This window comes from Astyanax mexicanus, chromosome 17 (genome assembly GCF_023375975.1).
Source record: "Astyanax mexicanus isolate ESR-SI-001 chromosome 17, AstMex3_surface, whole genome shotgun sequence".
Lineage (NCBI taxonomy): Eukaryota > Metazoa > Chordata > Actinopteri > Characiformes > Acestrorhamphidae > Astyanax > Astyanax mexicanus.
Genome location: NC_064424.1, coordinates 16,660,550 through 16,678,279, shown reverse-complemented (window position 1 = coordinate 16,678,279; position 17,730 = coordinate 16,660,550).

The window sequence follows — 17,730 nt, the reverse complement described above, 5'->3', positions numbered from 1 at the left end:
AGTACAAGAAACGGAGTCTGCAGTAATGTTCCCACACTGGCACCTACACACTCTGACTCTGGACTCCAACACTGACCTCATACTGACCTGTACATACACTTGCAGTTATTGATCTGATTTTATTGATCTATTTTGTGGTAGGGGTGAAGTATTCATAGCGTATCCAATATCATCCCACGTATTTTTAATTGGGTATACAGCTCTGGGGGGGGAAAAGAGACCACTTAAAAATGGTGAGTCTCTTTGATTTTACCAAATTGAAAATCTCTGAAATATAATCAAGAGGAAGACAGATGATCACAATAAAGTTATCCAAAAGCAGTGTGTAAAACTGGTGGAGGAGAAGATGCCAAGATGCATGAAAACTGTGATTCAAAAAACAAGGTTATTCCACCAAATATTGATTTCGAACTCTTTGAACTTTATGAATATAAACTTTTTTTTTGGTTGTTTTTTTTGCATTATTTGAGGTCTTTTTTGGGAATAAATTCTCTAAAGGACAATATTTTTATTTGGAATTTAGGAGAAATTTTGTCCGTAGTTTATAAAATAAAACAACAATGTTCATTTTACTCAAACCCCTACCCCTTCTTTTCGAGTGTAATCCTTCCCCTAGGAATTGGGACAACCCTTCAAGCACCCGGTGAAAGGTGAATCTTATTGAAAATAGCCTCCATAATATACTAGAAATTGTATATCACACTGGTTCCCAACACTGGTCCTGGAGCAGGTAATGTGTTACAAAAACAATATAATGTGCAAGAATATGGGTCCTCAGTGACAGAGGAATCACTGGTATATCACAATGACGTTTGTCAATGAACAATAAATACATAAATAAATAGCACTGATTTATGACCAGGCTACTAGCGGTGGTGTGTAGGTGACCCTGCTGGGCTGATGTGATGATAGCAGTGGAGCGCTAAAGTTCAGTAGCCTAGCTGCTGGTTAACTAGTTAACTTTAGGGCATTGTATGTGTACAGAAAGGGGGCAGGAGGTGCAGAAATTAATTAATATTGTCCATTCCTTAATTCCTCTGTGATGGGGAGCTGAAATTAGCTCTGATTATTTTTTATTTGATTTATTTTTTCCGTTCCGCCTTAAATGCGGTAGCGCTTGCCGTCTGTTGCACCATTTAAGGTGGAACGGGAAAGTTAGCTAGCTAGCTAGCTACCGAAACGAACTACTAGCGAACTTTTTATTCTTGTTACGAAGAATTCAGCCATAAAACATCAAAACTACACAATAAACTAAGGTAATACAGTGCTAATCGTAATTTTTAACATGGAAAATACTTTCTTTGGTCGCTTGTTCCGCCATCTTGCCAGTCATTCTCATACCCCTCGGTACGAAGTGTGGGTCTGGAAAATCTCCGTTTGAAGGGCTAACTAGCCCTACCCCTTACCCCTACCACTTCATCCTAACAGGAATCGGGACACCCCTACCCCTTGACGTGCACGCGCAAAACAGAGGGGTAGGGGTAAGGGGTAGGGCCAAGGGGAGAAATGGGATTCACCCCAAATCTCATACACAGGTACTTCTAGTCCCTGTCTGCTGACCTCTGAGTCACAATGTCCAGAGCTGCTCCTTTCCATGACCCTGCTGATCTCACTCCTCTTCACCAGTCCTCACACTTCTGTTCTCATTTTGGGGAGGTGTAGAACTGACACCAGCCCTCACACCTCCATCAGCACACTTCTATCACCTCCTCTACTGATCTAGACTCTCTACTGGCACCAGGTTACAGGGAAGCAGAGTCTGTAGCACTGTTCCCACCACAACACCTACACACTCCTGTATTCCTGACCTGGACTCGAACACTGACCTCATACTGACCTGTACATACAGGGGTTGGACAATGAAACTGAATCACTTGTCACTTTAGTGTGGGAGGTTTCATGGCTAAATTGGAGCAGCCTAGTGGCCAATCTTCATTAATTGCACATTGCACCAGTAAGAGCAGAGTGTGAAGGTTCAATTAGCAGGGTAAGAGCACAGTTTTGCTCAAAATATTGCAATGCACACAACATTATGGGTGACATACCAGAGTTCAAAAGAGGACAAATTGTTGGTGCACGTCTTGCTGGCGCATCTGTGACCAAGACAGCAAGTCTTTGTGATGTATCAAGAGCCATGGTATCCAGGGTAATGTCAGCATACCACCAAGAAGGACCAACCACATCCAACAGGATTAACTGTGGACGCAAGAGGAAGCTTTCTGAATTGGATGTTCGGGTGCTAACCTGGATTGTATCCAAAAAACATAAAACCATGGCTGCCCAGATCATGGCAGAATTCAATGTGCACCTCAACTCTCCTGTTTCCACCAGAACTGTCCGTCTGGACAATAAATTATTGTGGTCTAAAACCAGGTGTTTCAGTTTCATTATCCAACCCCTGCACATACATGTACAGATATAGTATTTTATTTAGATCTATCTTGGACAACAGTAGCACCATCTTACCATCTCTGAAGCCCATTTCTAAAATACGACCAAACCATTGCAAATGTTTTGCAAAAGTGAGGGCTACAAGGGATATAATACCTCCAGCACTAGGCTGCAGAGTAGTGGCCTTGCATTCTCTAGAATGATGGCGCTTATTCCAATAACTTTGGGATGAATTGGAGTGGCATATTTAATCCAGAACCAATCATTCAGCATCAGACCTTGACCTCACTAATGCTCTTGTGGCTCAATGCAATCAAATCAAGGTTCCAACATGTTGTGTAAAGTCATCCCACTGTTCTATTAATATTACCTGTGGGCATGTCTCCCACAGGTACTCTTAAGGCTGATTTATGCCCCTGCATCCAGCCAACTTCAGATCTATAATGTAGCTTGCACAAGTGGCCCAAGCCATTGTGAGCATTTATATTTGTGTGCTGGTGTGTTTAAAAATAGAGCTTAGATCAGGCCCAAAATATCCAGCCTTTTTGAGCCCAAGCACAAATTAAACTTTAAACAATTATTGAGTAAGTAGAGCGTTAAAACTGAGCTTTTTAAAAACATTTACAGGCTGTTTAAATGAGCAAAATCTGTTTAGAATGATGATAGTTAACATTGCAACACTGAAGAAGCATAGACCTATTTTTTAGGAAAATTTTATTAAAAACAGATCTCCGAAAGATTAAAACAGTTAAAATTCTAACAATGATCCACAGGCCTAAACCTCGATAAATTAGGCTACAAGAATGATGTCTGAATGACTTTCCTCTAATCTAATATAATGGTTTAAAAATAGAAAGAATTATTTTATATTGAGCTTATAGTCTATGTGCAAAAACAAAATAAATGGTAACAAGGCTATGCACTTTATATAAAATAAAAATAGCATTAAAAACAGACGCCTACTGCTATTTTCTTGAGATCGACCCGACCCAGCCCAAGGAAAGTGGTAGGAAATCTCGGCCCGGGTCTCTGATGCCTTGCTGTCTATACTACCCACTTAGAAGGCAATGTAGTGATTAATTTCTCTGTATCGGAATTAATAGGGAACAATATGCCCTGATGTTACCACGGCATCAACAGCTCACTGCTATACGTATATGAAGGTTTAGCTGGGTTTTCATTAGCTGTTAGCATTTTAGTCCCATTAAAAAAAAGACTAGATTACTAAAGATCAACATTTAGACATATCACCCTGGAATTGCAAACACTGCAAATGTAGGAATGTGAAGTTGGGAATTCAAGGCTCAGCAGACCAATCACAGTTGCTGCTGTCTGCTGCAGCATAACATGAACTTTAGTCTCTGTCTGCTGACCCATGAGCTGCTCCTTTCCATGACCCTGCTGATCTCACTCCTCTTCACCAGTCCTCACACTTCTACTCCCATTTTGGGGAGGTGTAGAACCGACACCAGCCCTCACACTTCCATCAGCACACTTCTCTCACCTCCTCTACTGATCTAGACTCTCTACTGGCACCAGGTTACAGGGAAGAAGAGTCTGCAGTACTGTTCCCACCACAACACCTACACACTCCTGTACTCCTGACCTGGACTCCAACACTGACCCCATACTGACCTGTACATACATACACACTTACAGATATAGCATGCTATGTAGATCTTTCTTGGACAACAGTATTACTGTCTCTATAGCCCATTCCTAAAATGTAAGCTACAAATGTGTGCTACAGTGGTATAAAGCTCCACTGTAGAGTAGTGTATCTGCACACTCTAGAGCAATGGAGCTTCAAACTAATTACCATTGTAAGTGTTTATATTTGTGTGTTGCCTTAGCCTTAGCTGTGTTGATATTAGCTTTTAGCATTTTAGGCTAATTAAAAAGAAGGCTAGATTACTAAAGTTCCATTCAGACATTTATCAATGCCTTCCTGCCTCAGAATCCTTCCTGAACATGCAGTATTTTATACATTTCAGACACAGGGCACATCGTTCTGGAATTACACCGCAAAGGTGCAATTAGTACTCATCAGAGTAATCACAGTTGCTGATGTCTGGGTCGTCAAGATGAACAGTTCATTTCTGAGGAGGTGCACTTCAGACTATGGAAAAGGGTATAAATACTGTAGATTTGATATAGCCTGGACTTTACTCTCTGTCTGCTGACCCATGGGTCACAGTGACCAAAGCTGCTCCTTTCCATGACCCTGCTGATCTCACTCCTCTTCACCAGTCCTCACACTTCTTCTCCCAGTTTGGGGAGGTGTAGAACTGACACCAGCCCTCACACCTCCATCAGCACACTTCTCTCACCTCCTCTACTGATCTAGACTCTCTACTGGCACCAGGTTACATGGAAGCAGAGTCTGCTGGACTGTTCCCACCACAACACCAGGGTGTAAGATGGGGCCCATTTTCTGTTTTTGAAGAGCCCCATGTATCTTTTAAAAATGTCCCAATGTTCTTGGAGTACTCCACCAAAGTACTTAGAATCTGTTCTTAATAGACTGGTATCTAATACTGCTTTGGTCTCTATACACATGGCATTAATATGCATTGTATTAAATGTATTTTGTATTTTGGTGATCGGATCTTGTTCGGATTTCACTTGTCCACATGAACATCCCCTGGACAAATTGTGAACAGATTAAGTTCACTCACCTTTGGAGGTGTTTAGAGACTGATCTCATCCACATTTAATACAAGAGTAAATAGAATGTGTTTATGGCATCACATTAATATCAAAAGTTGGGGCACAAAAATACCAGGTGAAAAAATTAACCTGCGTGTTTTATCATTTTACGTGTGTAAATTAACTTCTCGCAAGCGCAAATGTGAAACTCATGAGCAAAAAAAAATCATGTGCGCACTGAACTAAATATCGCTCTCACAATTTTTTTTTTTTTGCTTGCGAGTTTTACGTTTGCGCATGCAAAATGGTAAAACACAAAGTTTTTTTTTTCACCTGGTATTTTGTGCAACTTTTGACATTGATGTGACACCATAGTGTTTTCTATGATTGGATTTAGTCAAAAAAACATTAATTACAGTATACAGAATACCAATAGATGAAAGAAGTAGAATTTATTACTTTTAGATTTAGGTTTGTCATATTTTCAGATAGTGTCATCAAGAGAATGTGAAAACTAATTTAGTTTCACTATGTTGTCAAAACCCCACTGTTAAATCTTTACTATTCAAAAGCAGGATCATTTTTGATGTTCATTTATGCAGGAAATAAAAATTCACCTGGATCTCCTCTTGTCACACTGGGGACTTATTGTAATTATAAAAGTCAACAGAATCTGGCCAAAGTAGATCCAAAACCAGTCCATTCACGCAATATCTGTCTCAGTACTGGTAACTGCCAGCTTTAGTAGGTATGTTTTTAAACAGAGAAATAAAAAAAAAACTGTGCTTAACTATATACTACTATATTTCCCCAGCATCCAAAATCTGCATGTGACCCCAGGGTCAGTGTTCAGTGACCTGCTGATCCCACTCCTCTTTACCAGTCCTCACACTCCTGCTCTCAGTTTGGGGAGGTGTGGAACCGACACCAGCCCTCACACCTCCATCAGCACACTTCTCTCACCTCCTCTACTGATCTAGACTCTCTACTGGCACCAGGTTACTTGGAAGCAGAGTCTCCATGTCTGTTCCCACCATGGCACCTACACACTCTGACCCGGACTCAAACACTGACCTCATACTGACCTGTACATTAGACATGAGGTGAATTAAATACATAAATACATACACAAGTGCTCCATAATTTACAGGTTAAGATGTAAATAGCTCAGAGTGGCTTGACGTGAAATGTGTCATTTCAGAGAAAGCCATCAAAAATGTTCATGCAAGCAATAATCTGATTTATGCAGAAAAGCCAAAAGTTTGTCAATGCATTCACATGCATTTGGGTAATCAGATAATGGGAAATCTCTGGGTTTTTATACATTCAATTATTAGGTTTCTATTTTGTAACCAGCTAATAATCTGACACAAGCATATGATAAACGTTCTTAAAACGTTCTGCCACAGCTTTTTGTAAATAATTATACACTTTACCAGCAAATATGTATCAAATATGGCATTAGTTTTATAGTTTTTAATAGTATGTAACCTCCCTTCAGCTTTCTCTATACTGTTCCTACAAGACAGAGATAAGATTTTCTTTGAACAGGCGTCTGAGTAAATTCTGAGCTAAAATTCAGCTCTATGAAAGATGATGACCTGTCTACTGTCTGCTTAACAAATAATCTCTCTCTATTTGTGCACACACTAACACACACACACACATACACACACTCACACTTACCAATACCTACAAAATACATATTAAAGCAACATTTGGCATTATTAAGAAATTTATTCTTTTTTTTCTATCAAACATTTATTTTTACTTTTTTCTTTCTCTCCTATTAATTACTAAATCACTCTCTACAAACATTTAATCTGCTTTTCTATCCTTCCATTTGATTTTGTTGTGTTTTTCCCTAGAGTTTTTTCTTCTTCCTCCTTTTTTCTTTTTCTTTTGTGAGTTTCATGTTTGCTTATGTCCCTGTCCTTCCACAATGAATAACGAATAAAAATAATAGTCCTCTTCTTAAAGAATCCTAATTGAAGACATTCCAGCTGGGATTTAAGCACAGTACATGGATATGTTCCATTTTTATTTATCATATCAGTTTGTGTAGGTTTAAATAAGTCAGGCAATAATCAGATTTTTGCCCTTGCAAACAGCCAGTACACTAAGATGATAAGACACGATCTTGTGTGTTAAATGCGTCTAACTTATTTACAGTACCAGGGTCTGTTTTCGCACATGCACATACTGAGAAATCCATAAATACTCTGGTTAAAAGTAAACATGGACAGAGGATTATACAGAGTAAAATTTCGGAGCTAAAGTCCAGCTCTCTTATCAGATTTCTTACTCTGATTTCTAGACCTTACTCTGACCTGAAAAAAAAAAAATTAACCTGAAAATGGGATAATATGGTGTAAATGCACTCAATGTTTTAATGTTGACTCCCTGTTTCAACATTAATTTCCCCAGAGCCCAGAGTCTGCATGTGACCCCAGGATCAGTGTTCAGTGACCCAGCTGATCTTACTCCTCCCCACCAGTCCTCACACTTCTTCTCTCATTTTGGGGAGGTGTAGAACTGACACCAGCCCTCACACCTCCATCAGCACACTTCTCTCACCTCCTCTACTGATCTAGACTCTCTACTGGCACCAGGTTACAGAGAAGAAGAGTCTGCAGTACTGTTCCCACCACAACACCTACACACTCCTGTACTCCTGACCTGGAATCAATCATTGACCTCATATTGACCTGTACATACTTACATTTATAGATATGTCATGATCTTTCTTAAGCAACACTACTACCATCATCTCAACATCTCTGAATCTCATTCCTAAATTGTGAGGAACGTGTTTTATGCTTAACTTAATGTGCAACAAAGCTTTGAGGGCGTAGGACACTATTATTAGATGAAGGTGATGTAAGGTTACTTTTTAAAGGCTGGGCTTATTACAGTACAAAAAAACAGACATCCAGAATACCAGAAAATGTAAGTACTAATTCCAAGATACAAACTGTTGGGTACAAACTCTAGACTGTGCCTGATTCGCCCGAAATGTGAAGCAGTATTATCGTTTTACAACCTCAGTTCAGAGCCCATCTCATGTTCTATCCAAGCCCGTTCTGCTCCGCACCGGGTTGGACAATGAAACTGAAACACCTGGTTTTAGACCACAATCATTTATTGTCCTGACGGACAGTTCTGGTGGAAACAGGAGAGTTCAGGTGCACATTGAATTCTGGCGTGATTTGGGCAGCCGTGGTTTTATGTTTTTTGGATACAATCCGCGTTAGCACCCGAACATCCCTTTCAGACAGCTTCCTCTTGCGTCCACAGTTAATCCTGTTGGAAGTGGTTCGTCCTTCTTGGTGATATGCTGACATTACCCTGGATACCGTGGCACTTGATACATCACAAAAACTTGCTGTCTTGGTCACACATGCGCCAGCAAGACGTGCACCAACAATTTGTCCTCTTTTGAACTCTGGTATGTCCCCATAATGGTGTGTGCATTAAAATATTTTGATCAAAACTGTGCTCTTACCCTGCTAATTGAACCTTCACACTCTGCTCTTACTGGTGCAATGTGCAATTAATGAAGATTGGCCACCAGGCTGCTCCAATTTAACCATAAAACCTTCCACACTAAAATGACAGGTGTTTCAGTTTCATTGTCCAACCCTTGTACTATCATTATGAGAGCCCATAAGCCCATAATTTAAACCTGACATTTTTTAGTAAGTAGACCATTCAAAACAACCTTTTTACCTACAAATATGTGTTTGAAAAAGGGTTCAATACAATGCAATTTAAATTTTTTTTTAAACTGGCATATTTTACAACAAATGTTGTAACAAAGCAGCATTACAGAGATATGTGTCCATGCTTCTTATGAGTAAGCACCACATTGATAGTGGCATCAGTTGTAGGAATAGATCAGAGCAGGACTACATCACAGCGGGCATCAGGGTAGTGAAGAGCCAGGCTGGGCAACCAACCTCTGTGTGTAGCTATAGGTTTACAAAGGATCTCCGGTGGATTTCACATTTTACAGAGACTCTAAGACAAGGTCAGTGGCTAAACTGCACTAAACAGGGCATTACACATGTTGTGAAGTAGCATATGACATTGCAAAGACTGTTATTAGTGTAAAAATGTCTTTATTTTAAAACATTTCTAACTGTTTCCATCTCACTGTCTCACAGTGCTGTAAGCCAATCAAAGGTGATATGTTTGCACGTATAAACATTCATGAGCAAGAGCAAAAATCCTATCGTTTCTCCTTTTTTACAAAAAACAGCTCACATGGCTTTCATTCATACTAGAGACCACAGCTGGACATTTTAATATGAATGAAAAAAAAACAATGGAATGAGACCTTTAAGAAAACTGTTTATTAACCCCTTCTATTATTTTTGGGGTCAATTTGACCCCATTCAATGTTTAAAGTAAAAATGGTTGACATTAGTCTTGTGATTCATATTTAATGTCTTGTCCTAATTTGATGAAGACAATACTTAAAAAAATAAAATGTTTCAAATGTTTCAATGTCAATATCTGTTTTACTGAGGCTGCTTTATAAGCAAAAAACATAAGAAATTTCAATATTTGACAAATTTTTGTGAGGTAAAAACGATGAGGTCACTGTGACATTCAGTTTTATAATCTTTTTCTAAAATGTCCCTTCACTTTAGGCCCTAACTTAACAACACATCACTTATAATACTTATGTAATATTAATATAACCTTGGAATAATGCAAGAACTGCTGATAATTAATCAAATAAACATAACTGGTAAATAAACTTTGCTAACATGTTTATTTCAATTTAATTATAATTGTTTTATGGAGGTTTAAATGGCTGGGATCATATTGATCCAGAGAACAAAAGGTGTTTGCTAATTTGAGGATAGTAGGAGGGTTAAGAATGGAACCCAAAATGAAGCATAATGCAGACAAGTGGAGGATCTCACATGTGCGCACTGCAAAGGCCAGCTCTGCGTTGATTATAACATTATAACTTGTGCAACATTTTTTACGATCACAGTGTGATTTCTTACTTTGCTATATTGTGATTATCATGCCTTACTTTTATATAAAGTAAATAATACGACACAGAGCCTGAAAAAAAGTTGCTCAAGAAAAATGGTGGGAAATGTTGGCAGAGATCAGGAGACAACCAAAATAATTATTAGTTGCAGTCCTAGTGTACAGTAGTGACCACAGTGCCTGATTCCTGAGAAAACCATGTTTTTACAGTAGCTAAAAGAAATAAAAAACTGTGGAGGTGAATTTTAACATATTTGGAGTCTCTTTGGTTCATTAGTTTTATAACTGACAGTTTATTAAAGAGCTATTTTGATGATTTCCACTTCAATCAACAATTGCTACAGCATGTCCAGCAGCAAAACAGGAGCAAGTAAGGTACATAATAAGACTGACGTTTCCTGTGGAAAGTATATACTGAATTCTGATAGATGGACATAGCAGAATCTTAGCATGCACTCCAAAGCCATTACCAGAATGCTGCAGTCAGAAAGAGATAAGTGATGTGAATCAGCCTTTATTATAGATTGCTTGGTTCTGTGTGCTCTTTCTATCATTTTGGCCTTGTCCAATAATATAAACTTCATTCAAAAAAACAAACTGGCTGTTTTGCCATCGTGTTTATAAAATATGTTCATATTAGTGTGGACGAGGCCTCAGCAAGAAGACATCGTACACAGGAGTGAGCAATCTGTAATGAAGGTCAATTCACTTTGCAGTAAGTATTTTCAGAGTGGAGGATTTTATTAATAGCTAAAGAACTGCATTTATTTCTGTTGCTGTGGCATTCCAGGATATCTCCCAATCGCTTGAATCACTACTAGAAGTGCAGTAGAACTCTGAACGGTGAAAGAGCTAACGCTTGGTGCTCCAGCAGTACTAGCCAGGGTTAGCAGCAGGCTACAGGTTGATAATGCCCACCTCTATACGGTAAAACGCTAGCCTGATTAGCGGGTAATGCTAATGCTGCTCCAGCAGGGTTAGCTGGGGTTAGCTGGGGCTCTGAACGGTAAAAGAGCTAGCGCTTAGTGCAGTTAGTGGCTAACGCTAACACTACTCCAGCAGTGTTAGCCGGGGTTATCAGCAGGCTACAGGTTGATAATACCCACCTCTATACGGTAAAACGCTAGCCTGATTAGCGGGTAATGCTAATGCTGCTCCAGCAGTGTTAGCTGGGGCTCTAAACGGTAAAAGAGCTAGCGCTTAGTGGCTAATGCTAACACTACTCCAGCAGTGCTAGCCGGGGTTATCAGCAGGCTACAGGCCGATAAACTCACCTCACCTTAGCGGCTAATGCTAATACTGCTGGAGAACTAAACTAAAACGACTGTATAACGCTACACTTTAGCGGAGTAGCTTTACTGCTTCTAACAACCTAACTGGTAAAATTCATACATAGGGCACGCCGGATTATAAGACGCACTGGCGATTTTTGGGAAAATTAAAGGATTTTAAGTGTGTCTTATAGTGTAAAAAATACAGTAATAAGCTGCAAATAAATAAAAACAAATTTTATTTTGCTTGTTTGCAAGAAGGTTTTCATAGGTTATATTTATTGGAAATTGTTTTCCTTCAGTGATTTGTGCTTATGATCATTTTAATAGACATTATTGACTTATTAATAACATTCTGTTAAAAGATTGATGTAACAACTTTAAACCTAAATTCTCTTTACACCTTAAAATGAATTAATTAAGTAAGAGTCAATTACAGTTATTAATAATAGGACTTTAGAGCCATAATAAATTGTGGTACTTTTACGTAAATGCATGGGTACGTAAATACATTTGAAAGCAATTACTTTTGTACTTTTATTGAAGTGGATTTCTAAAAGGAAGACTTATATTTTACCTTGGGTATCTTTACTTTAACTCAAGTACAACGTAATCTACCACAGATAATTACCCAACTCATATACCATATTAGTTTGTATAAGTTTAATTATATATTTTGATATTTTTATTTTAGCAAACACTTTTGGACACAGCAGTAGCTATAGAAACACTGGTCATACTAAATACTGAGCATGAGCCTTTTCAAATAAAGTTAAGGTGTCTCCGAGACAAATCTAATATATTGAAAGACTCTTAACTTGTGAAAACTTGTGGTTAATTGTGAGATTAATTGTCATCAAGCTTTATCTTAATTGCATTTACCTTGATGATTTCCCTTCATCTTTAATGTGTTAAGTAATTAGCAGGGATGCACACACACACATACATACACATCATTGTCTGGAGCCTCAGCCGCTCCCATTGCTCTTCACACTTCTCTCCTTATCTGCTGAGGTGTTGAGGTGACACCGGCCCTCACACTCACCCCCACACACACACATACTCTCTCTTTACTGGCACCTAGTCCAGGTCACAGCAAGTACCAGAGCCAGGCCGACTATTCCCACATCAGCACCTACACACCCGGCCACTGACCCCTGCCCTCAAAATATGCAGGTTTCATATGCAAATTATGTGTTGGACAAAACCATGCTTTGTGTGCACTCTGCCGAGTGACCATTCCACTGACAGTGAGTTATACACTAATCATAATCATAATCCACTGGAGGTTTAGAAGGCATTTCCCTGAATACATACAGTTGTGATTATTTAGCTTAACCTCTTGAGCGTATTATCCAGAATAAATTATCACAAATTCCTATAAATTATTAGGTGATGACTATAAATCTAATATATAAGTTATAAATGTGAAGTATATGGGTCAATCTTAATTTGGAGTTGGAAACCATGTCCAAAATAGGTATGCACATTTACACACTTGACCTAAGAATAAAAATGATTTCTTTAATTTCTTTACATCTTGTTTTATTTTTGCTTCATATATACATTTGAATAAACATGTCTAGTATTAAATAATGTAATTAAAAGATTTAACTAATGCCATTGTATAGTATACATTATTATTTAACTAATGCCATTATAATAATATACATTATTATAATCATACCACATTTTAACAGCTACAGATTGTGACTGGGGCCGCTTTTAACAAAATCCTCAATTTTTAGTTGAACGTTTCTGGTGTTCTGGTGTCATTAGTGTTAGTCACTGGTGTTACTTATTGCAAACATTATTAACATCATACCACTTTTGCACAATTATATTTTATGATAACATTTTATCATAGTATTTTTTAACTGCTTAAATGTTTGCACCAGGAGTGGCATAAAGTTATCCAAAAGCAGAGTGTAAGTCTGGTGCAGGAGAACATACCAAGATGCATGAAAACTGTATTTAAAAACCAGCGTTGTATATATTGTTGTCTTGTTGTCTTTGCATTATTTAAGGTCTGAAAGCTCTGTATCTTTTTTGTTATTGCAGCCATTTCTCATTTTCTGCAAATAAATGCTCTAAATGACAATATTTATATTTGAAATTTGGGAGAAATGTTGTCCGTAGTTTATAGAATAAAACAACTATGTTAATTTCACCCAAACATATACCTATAAATAGTAAAATCAGAGACACTGATTCAGAAACTGAAGTGGTCTCTTTTTTTTCAGAGCTGTAGGCCTATCTTGTATTCAGCATCCAACAGAACTTTTTTTCTCATTCTGGCACATAAATGTATTTAATCTTTAGATACACTAAGCTTATTTCTTACAGTAGAAAGTTTCTATTCAGAATGCTGTAATCCTGGACTAGGCTTAACCTCTATACAGGGAATTGGTCAATTAATTATTTCTTTTTTCAATTGCCAGCACATATTTTCATCTGTAAATCAGACAGAACATTTAAGAAAAAAAGTTTAAAAGAATGTTTTTCAGAAAAGCACCGAGTGACGTCCAGCAGTTTTTATCAGCTGGCCAATCAGGTCACAGCTCAGTGAGCTTGTGAAAACAACTACAATTTAGAGCACCATGCTGGTGGAACAAATAGTATTTCTTTGAAGCACTATCCTCCTCTTCATAATCTTTAGTCTAGGGCTTCACACTAAAAATGAGGCTTTGGGCCTCCTTCATAGCTAGATTACACTTCCAGAAATAAATCAAATCTAATCTTTCTTTGTTGTTATTAATGACAAATGCAATCCAGACAGCTAGCCAGTTTTGCAGGCAAGCTCTGTTATGTGCACTAGAGCAGGAGAGGAGGTGACTGCTAAGAGTAGCCAGGAGTTGCCAGTGATTTAGTTGAAAGTACATTTTTATGAAACGGTCCCACTCCCCCCGTGCTTTGAGACACGTCAGGCTGTATGGAGACCGCATAGTTGACATAAAATATTTTTTTTTACTGCAGACAATATGAACCCAAGATATTTTCATATAGTGTACATTCATTCCTGCAGTTTATGCCTACAAGATTTAAAAAATGTATGAATATGGTACCACTTTGTACTGTCATTCCTTCTCACAACACTTAAGAGACATTTTGGCCACAAGAATACAGAGCAATGAAGTGTATCTGATCATATTTTGTCCAAACATTCTCTTTTAGCAAAAGGTCAGGACTGAAGGAAGGTCAGTCTGGTACCTGTAACCTCTTTATCCATAGTCATGAATTTATCATGTGTGCAGCATGTGGTTATGCTAGGGGTGTGCCATATCGTATCGTTCGCAATAATATCACCAACATTTTTTAATATTGTGAACGATATTATACCCTAAAATGTCGTGCCATATCTCCCGCTCCTAATTATCACATCAAGGTATACTTATTCCCATTATATATCTAGTAGAGACAGATTATATCTGTCCAGTATAATTCATTTTATTTTAATCCTGGATATATGGAGATATTTGGAGTGCATTATTAGTATCATGACATTCTGGATCATAAACTTCTGTTACAAATCTGATAAAATATTTGTATATTTTTAATATCTCAGTTAGGAGTGTAACATTTCGTATCATATACAATAAAAGAAGTTCATTTTCATTTTGTTTAAGTAGTGTATTCTTTCAATTCAGTCTTTTGTCATATCACCAAGAGTATCGTTATCGCAAAAAAAACATTGGGATATTATTTTCGTGCCGTATCGCCCACCCATAGTATTTGCATTGACTTGTTTAAAGATTGCATGGACTTACCGGACAAAAATGTCATCTTGAAAACAGCCCATGTTGCTCAAAGCTCTCAGTACTGTTTTTTTTTGTTTGTTTGTTTTTTTTGCATTAAAGCTACCATCACAGTCTGCTGACACAACCCAATCCCATGTTAGACCCTGGCGTTTGGACTTGTTGTTGATAACAGTCTAGATGGTCCTTTTCATCTTTGATCAGGAGTACACAACCTCTGTTTCTTCAAAAAAAATACTGATTTATCTGACCACAATACACATCTCCCCTGTTAAATGGTCCATCCCAGATGCCTCAGAGACCAGAGATGTCGACACTGCTTCTGGACAGGGTTAACATACGCCTTTTGTTTTGCGCAGTAAAGTTTGATAAAGTGCCGTTTGTGAATGTAACTCTGTGTTGTAGTGCTACACAAAGGTTTGCCAAATTGATCCCTTGCCCATGGAGTTCTATCAGCTGTTTCTGAATGGCAGTTCACAGATCTGCATTCTTGCTATTAATGCACTAAAATTTCTTATGATTTCTTTAAATGTTTTACGACAGTATACATTATCAAACACAAATGTGCAAATACATTACAACCTTTTTTTTAAATCATGTTAACACCTAAATAATCAATAATTTTCTCAGCTCTTCAGGGATATTAATTATGTATCAAATCGTAGTAACAATAATTTGTTGATATTATAATATATGATATTATATATATATGATATATTGATATTATGATATTATATAATTTGTTTTGAAGTTGACCAGACAAAACATTACATATATTGGGCTCATAATGTCAAAGTAAATGTGTTATTTATTTTCTTTTTATATTGTGCATTTTCCATATTGTCCCAACATTTTCTGATTTGATGTTGGGTTTAATTTTATTTTTTTGTTAATTCATATTCCTTTATTTTCTAACTTTGAGAGCTATTTTAAGAAGTTTTTATTCCTGTCTTTTGCTTTATGTATCTTGTGTAAGTTTGCATTATATGTATAAAATTTGCTATACACATGAAGCTTAATATTACTGTTACCAAATTGGGAATGGTCTCTGACTACACTGGAAAAAAATTAGGGAAAATAAATGAAACACTTCGTCATCTCCAGTTTAAGGTTTTTAAAAGCCGTACCAGACCAGTTGTTATAAGTCTATGTACAGGTCAGTAAGCGGTCAGTGTATAAGTCCAGGTCAGAGTGTGTAACTGCCAGGGTGGGAACAGTACCGCAGACTTTGCTTCATGTTCTGTCTGTTGGCTGGTGCTAGTAGAGAGTCTAGATCAGAAGAGGAGGTGAGAGAAGTGTGCTGATGGAGGTGTGAGGGCTGGTGTCAGTCCTACACCTCCCCAAAAGGGTGAAGCAGAAGTAAGGCCTGGTCACTGCACACGCAGCTCTGGACAATGTGACCCTGGACTGGGGTCAGACTGACACTTATTGACAGTAAACAAAACCTATCAGTGTTGCTGTTATAAATGTTATGACCAATTCTAAAGATAAGAGCCAGAAATGATCAAAATAAGACAATAGTAAATTACTAAATTGCGGTGACTCCCACTACATGTTTACCAGCTTCCTACAGACACAATTTAGCAAATTAATTACCATCTTCATAGACAGGTCTGTCCCATTCCCGCCGTGTATAAGTCTAAATCAACTAAGCTGCTGTTAATCAAATCAACACTTAACATATGAAGTGAGAACAAGCCAATGGCAGTTAATTAGGAAACTCAATTTGTCCAGTCTGGGACAATCTGGGCCTAAAGCAATACAATCAGCAGATCACCTTAAATTAGCAGAATTGATTACATAGTAATTGTTGTGACAAAATGGCTCTCTTCAACTGCAAAAAGAAGCTCTCGAAAAAAATACTTTCTGAATCAGTCTCTGATTTTGCTATTTATAGGTTTATGTTTGAGTAAAATTAACATTGTTGTTTTATTCTATAAACTAAAGACACCATTTCTCCCAAAACAAGTTCATATTCATAAAGTTCATAAATCAATATTTGGTGGAACAACCCAGTTTTCATGCATCTTGCCATGTTCTCCTCCACCAGTCTTACACACTGCTTTTGTACAACTTTATGCCTCTCCTGGTGCAAAATGTCAAGCAGTTCAGCTTGGTTTGATGGCTTGTGATCATCCATCTTCCTCTAGATTATATTCCAGAGGTTTTCAATTTGATAAAATCAAAGAAACTCATTATCTTTAAGTGGTCTCTTATTTTTTTCCAGAGCTGTGTTCCTATATTGTCTCTTTAGCCAAATAAGAGAAGCCTGTAATGTGTTTAATCTTTACTCAACCACTTCCAGAGTCCGTTTCATTAAAGTTCTCAATAAATTAAACGTAATAAAATGAAATGGGTAAATATGCATAACTTTTCTCTGGGAGACTCTGAAAGACTGTTGGTAGTATTGTGTTCCACACTGGTTTCCAGTACAGTTCTATCAATATGTCAACAGTTCTTACTAATTCCATCTAATCTTGATAACATTCCCAAAGAGGGAATATAATCGCTGGTCTTTTGAGGAAAAAAGCACAGGAATTTCCCTGTAAGCATCGATAAGATCCACCAATAACAGACTTTGAACACCATAATTCTGTGATGTAATTAATCAGGATAGCTCTCTCTTGGATTGAGGGGAGGGTTACATGCTGGCC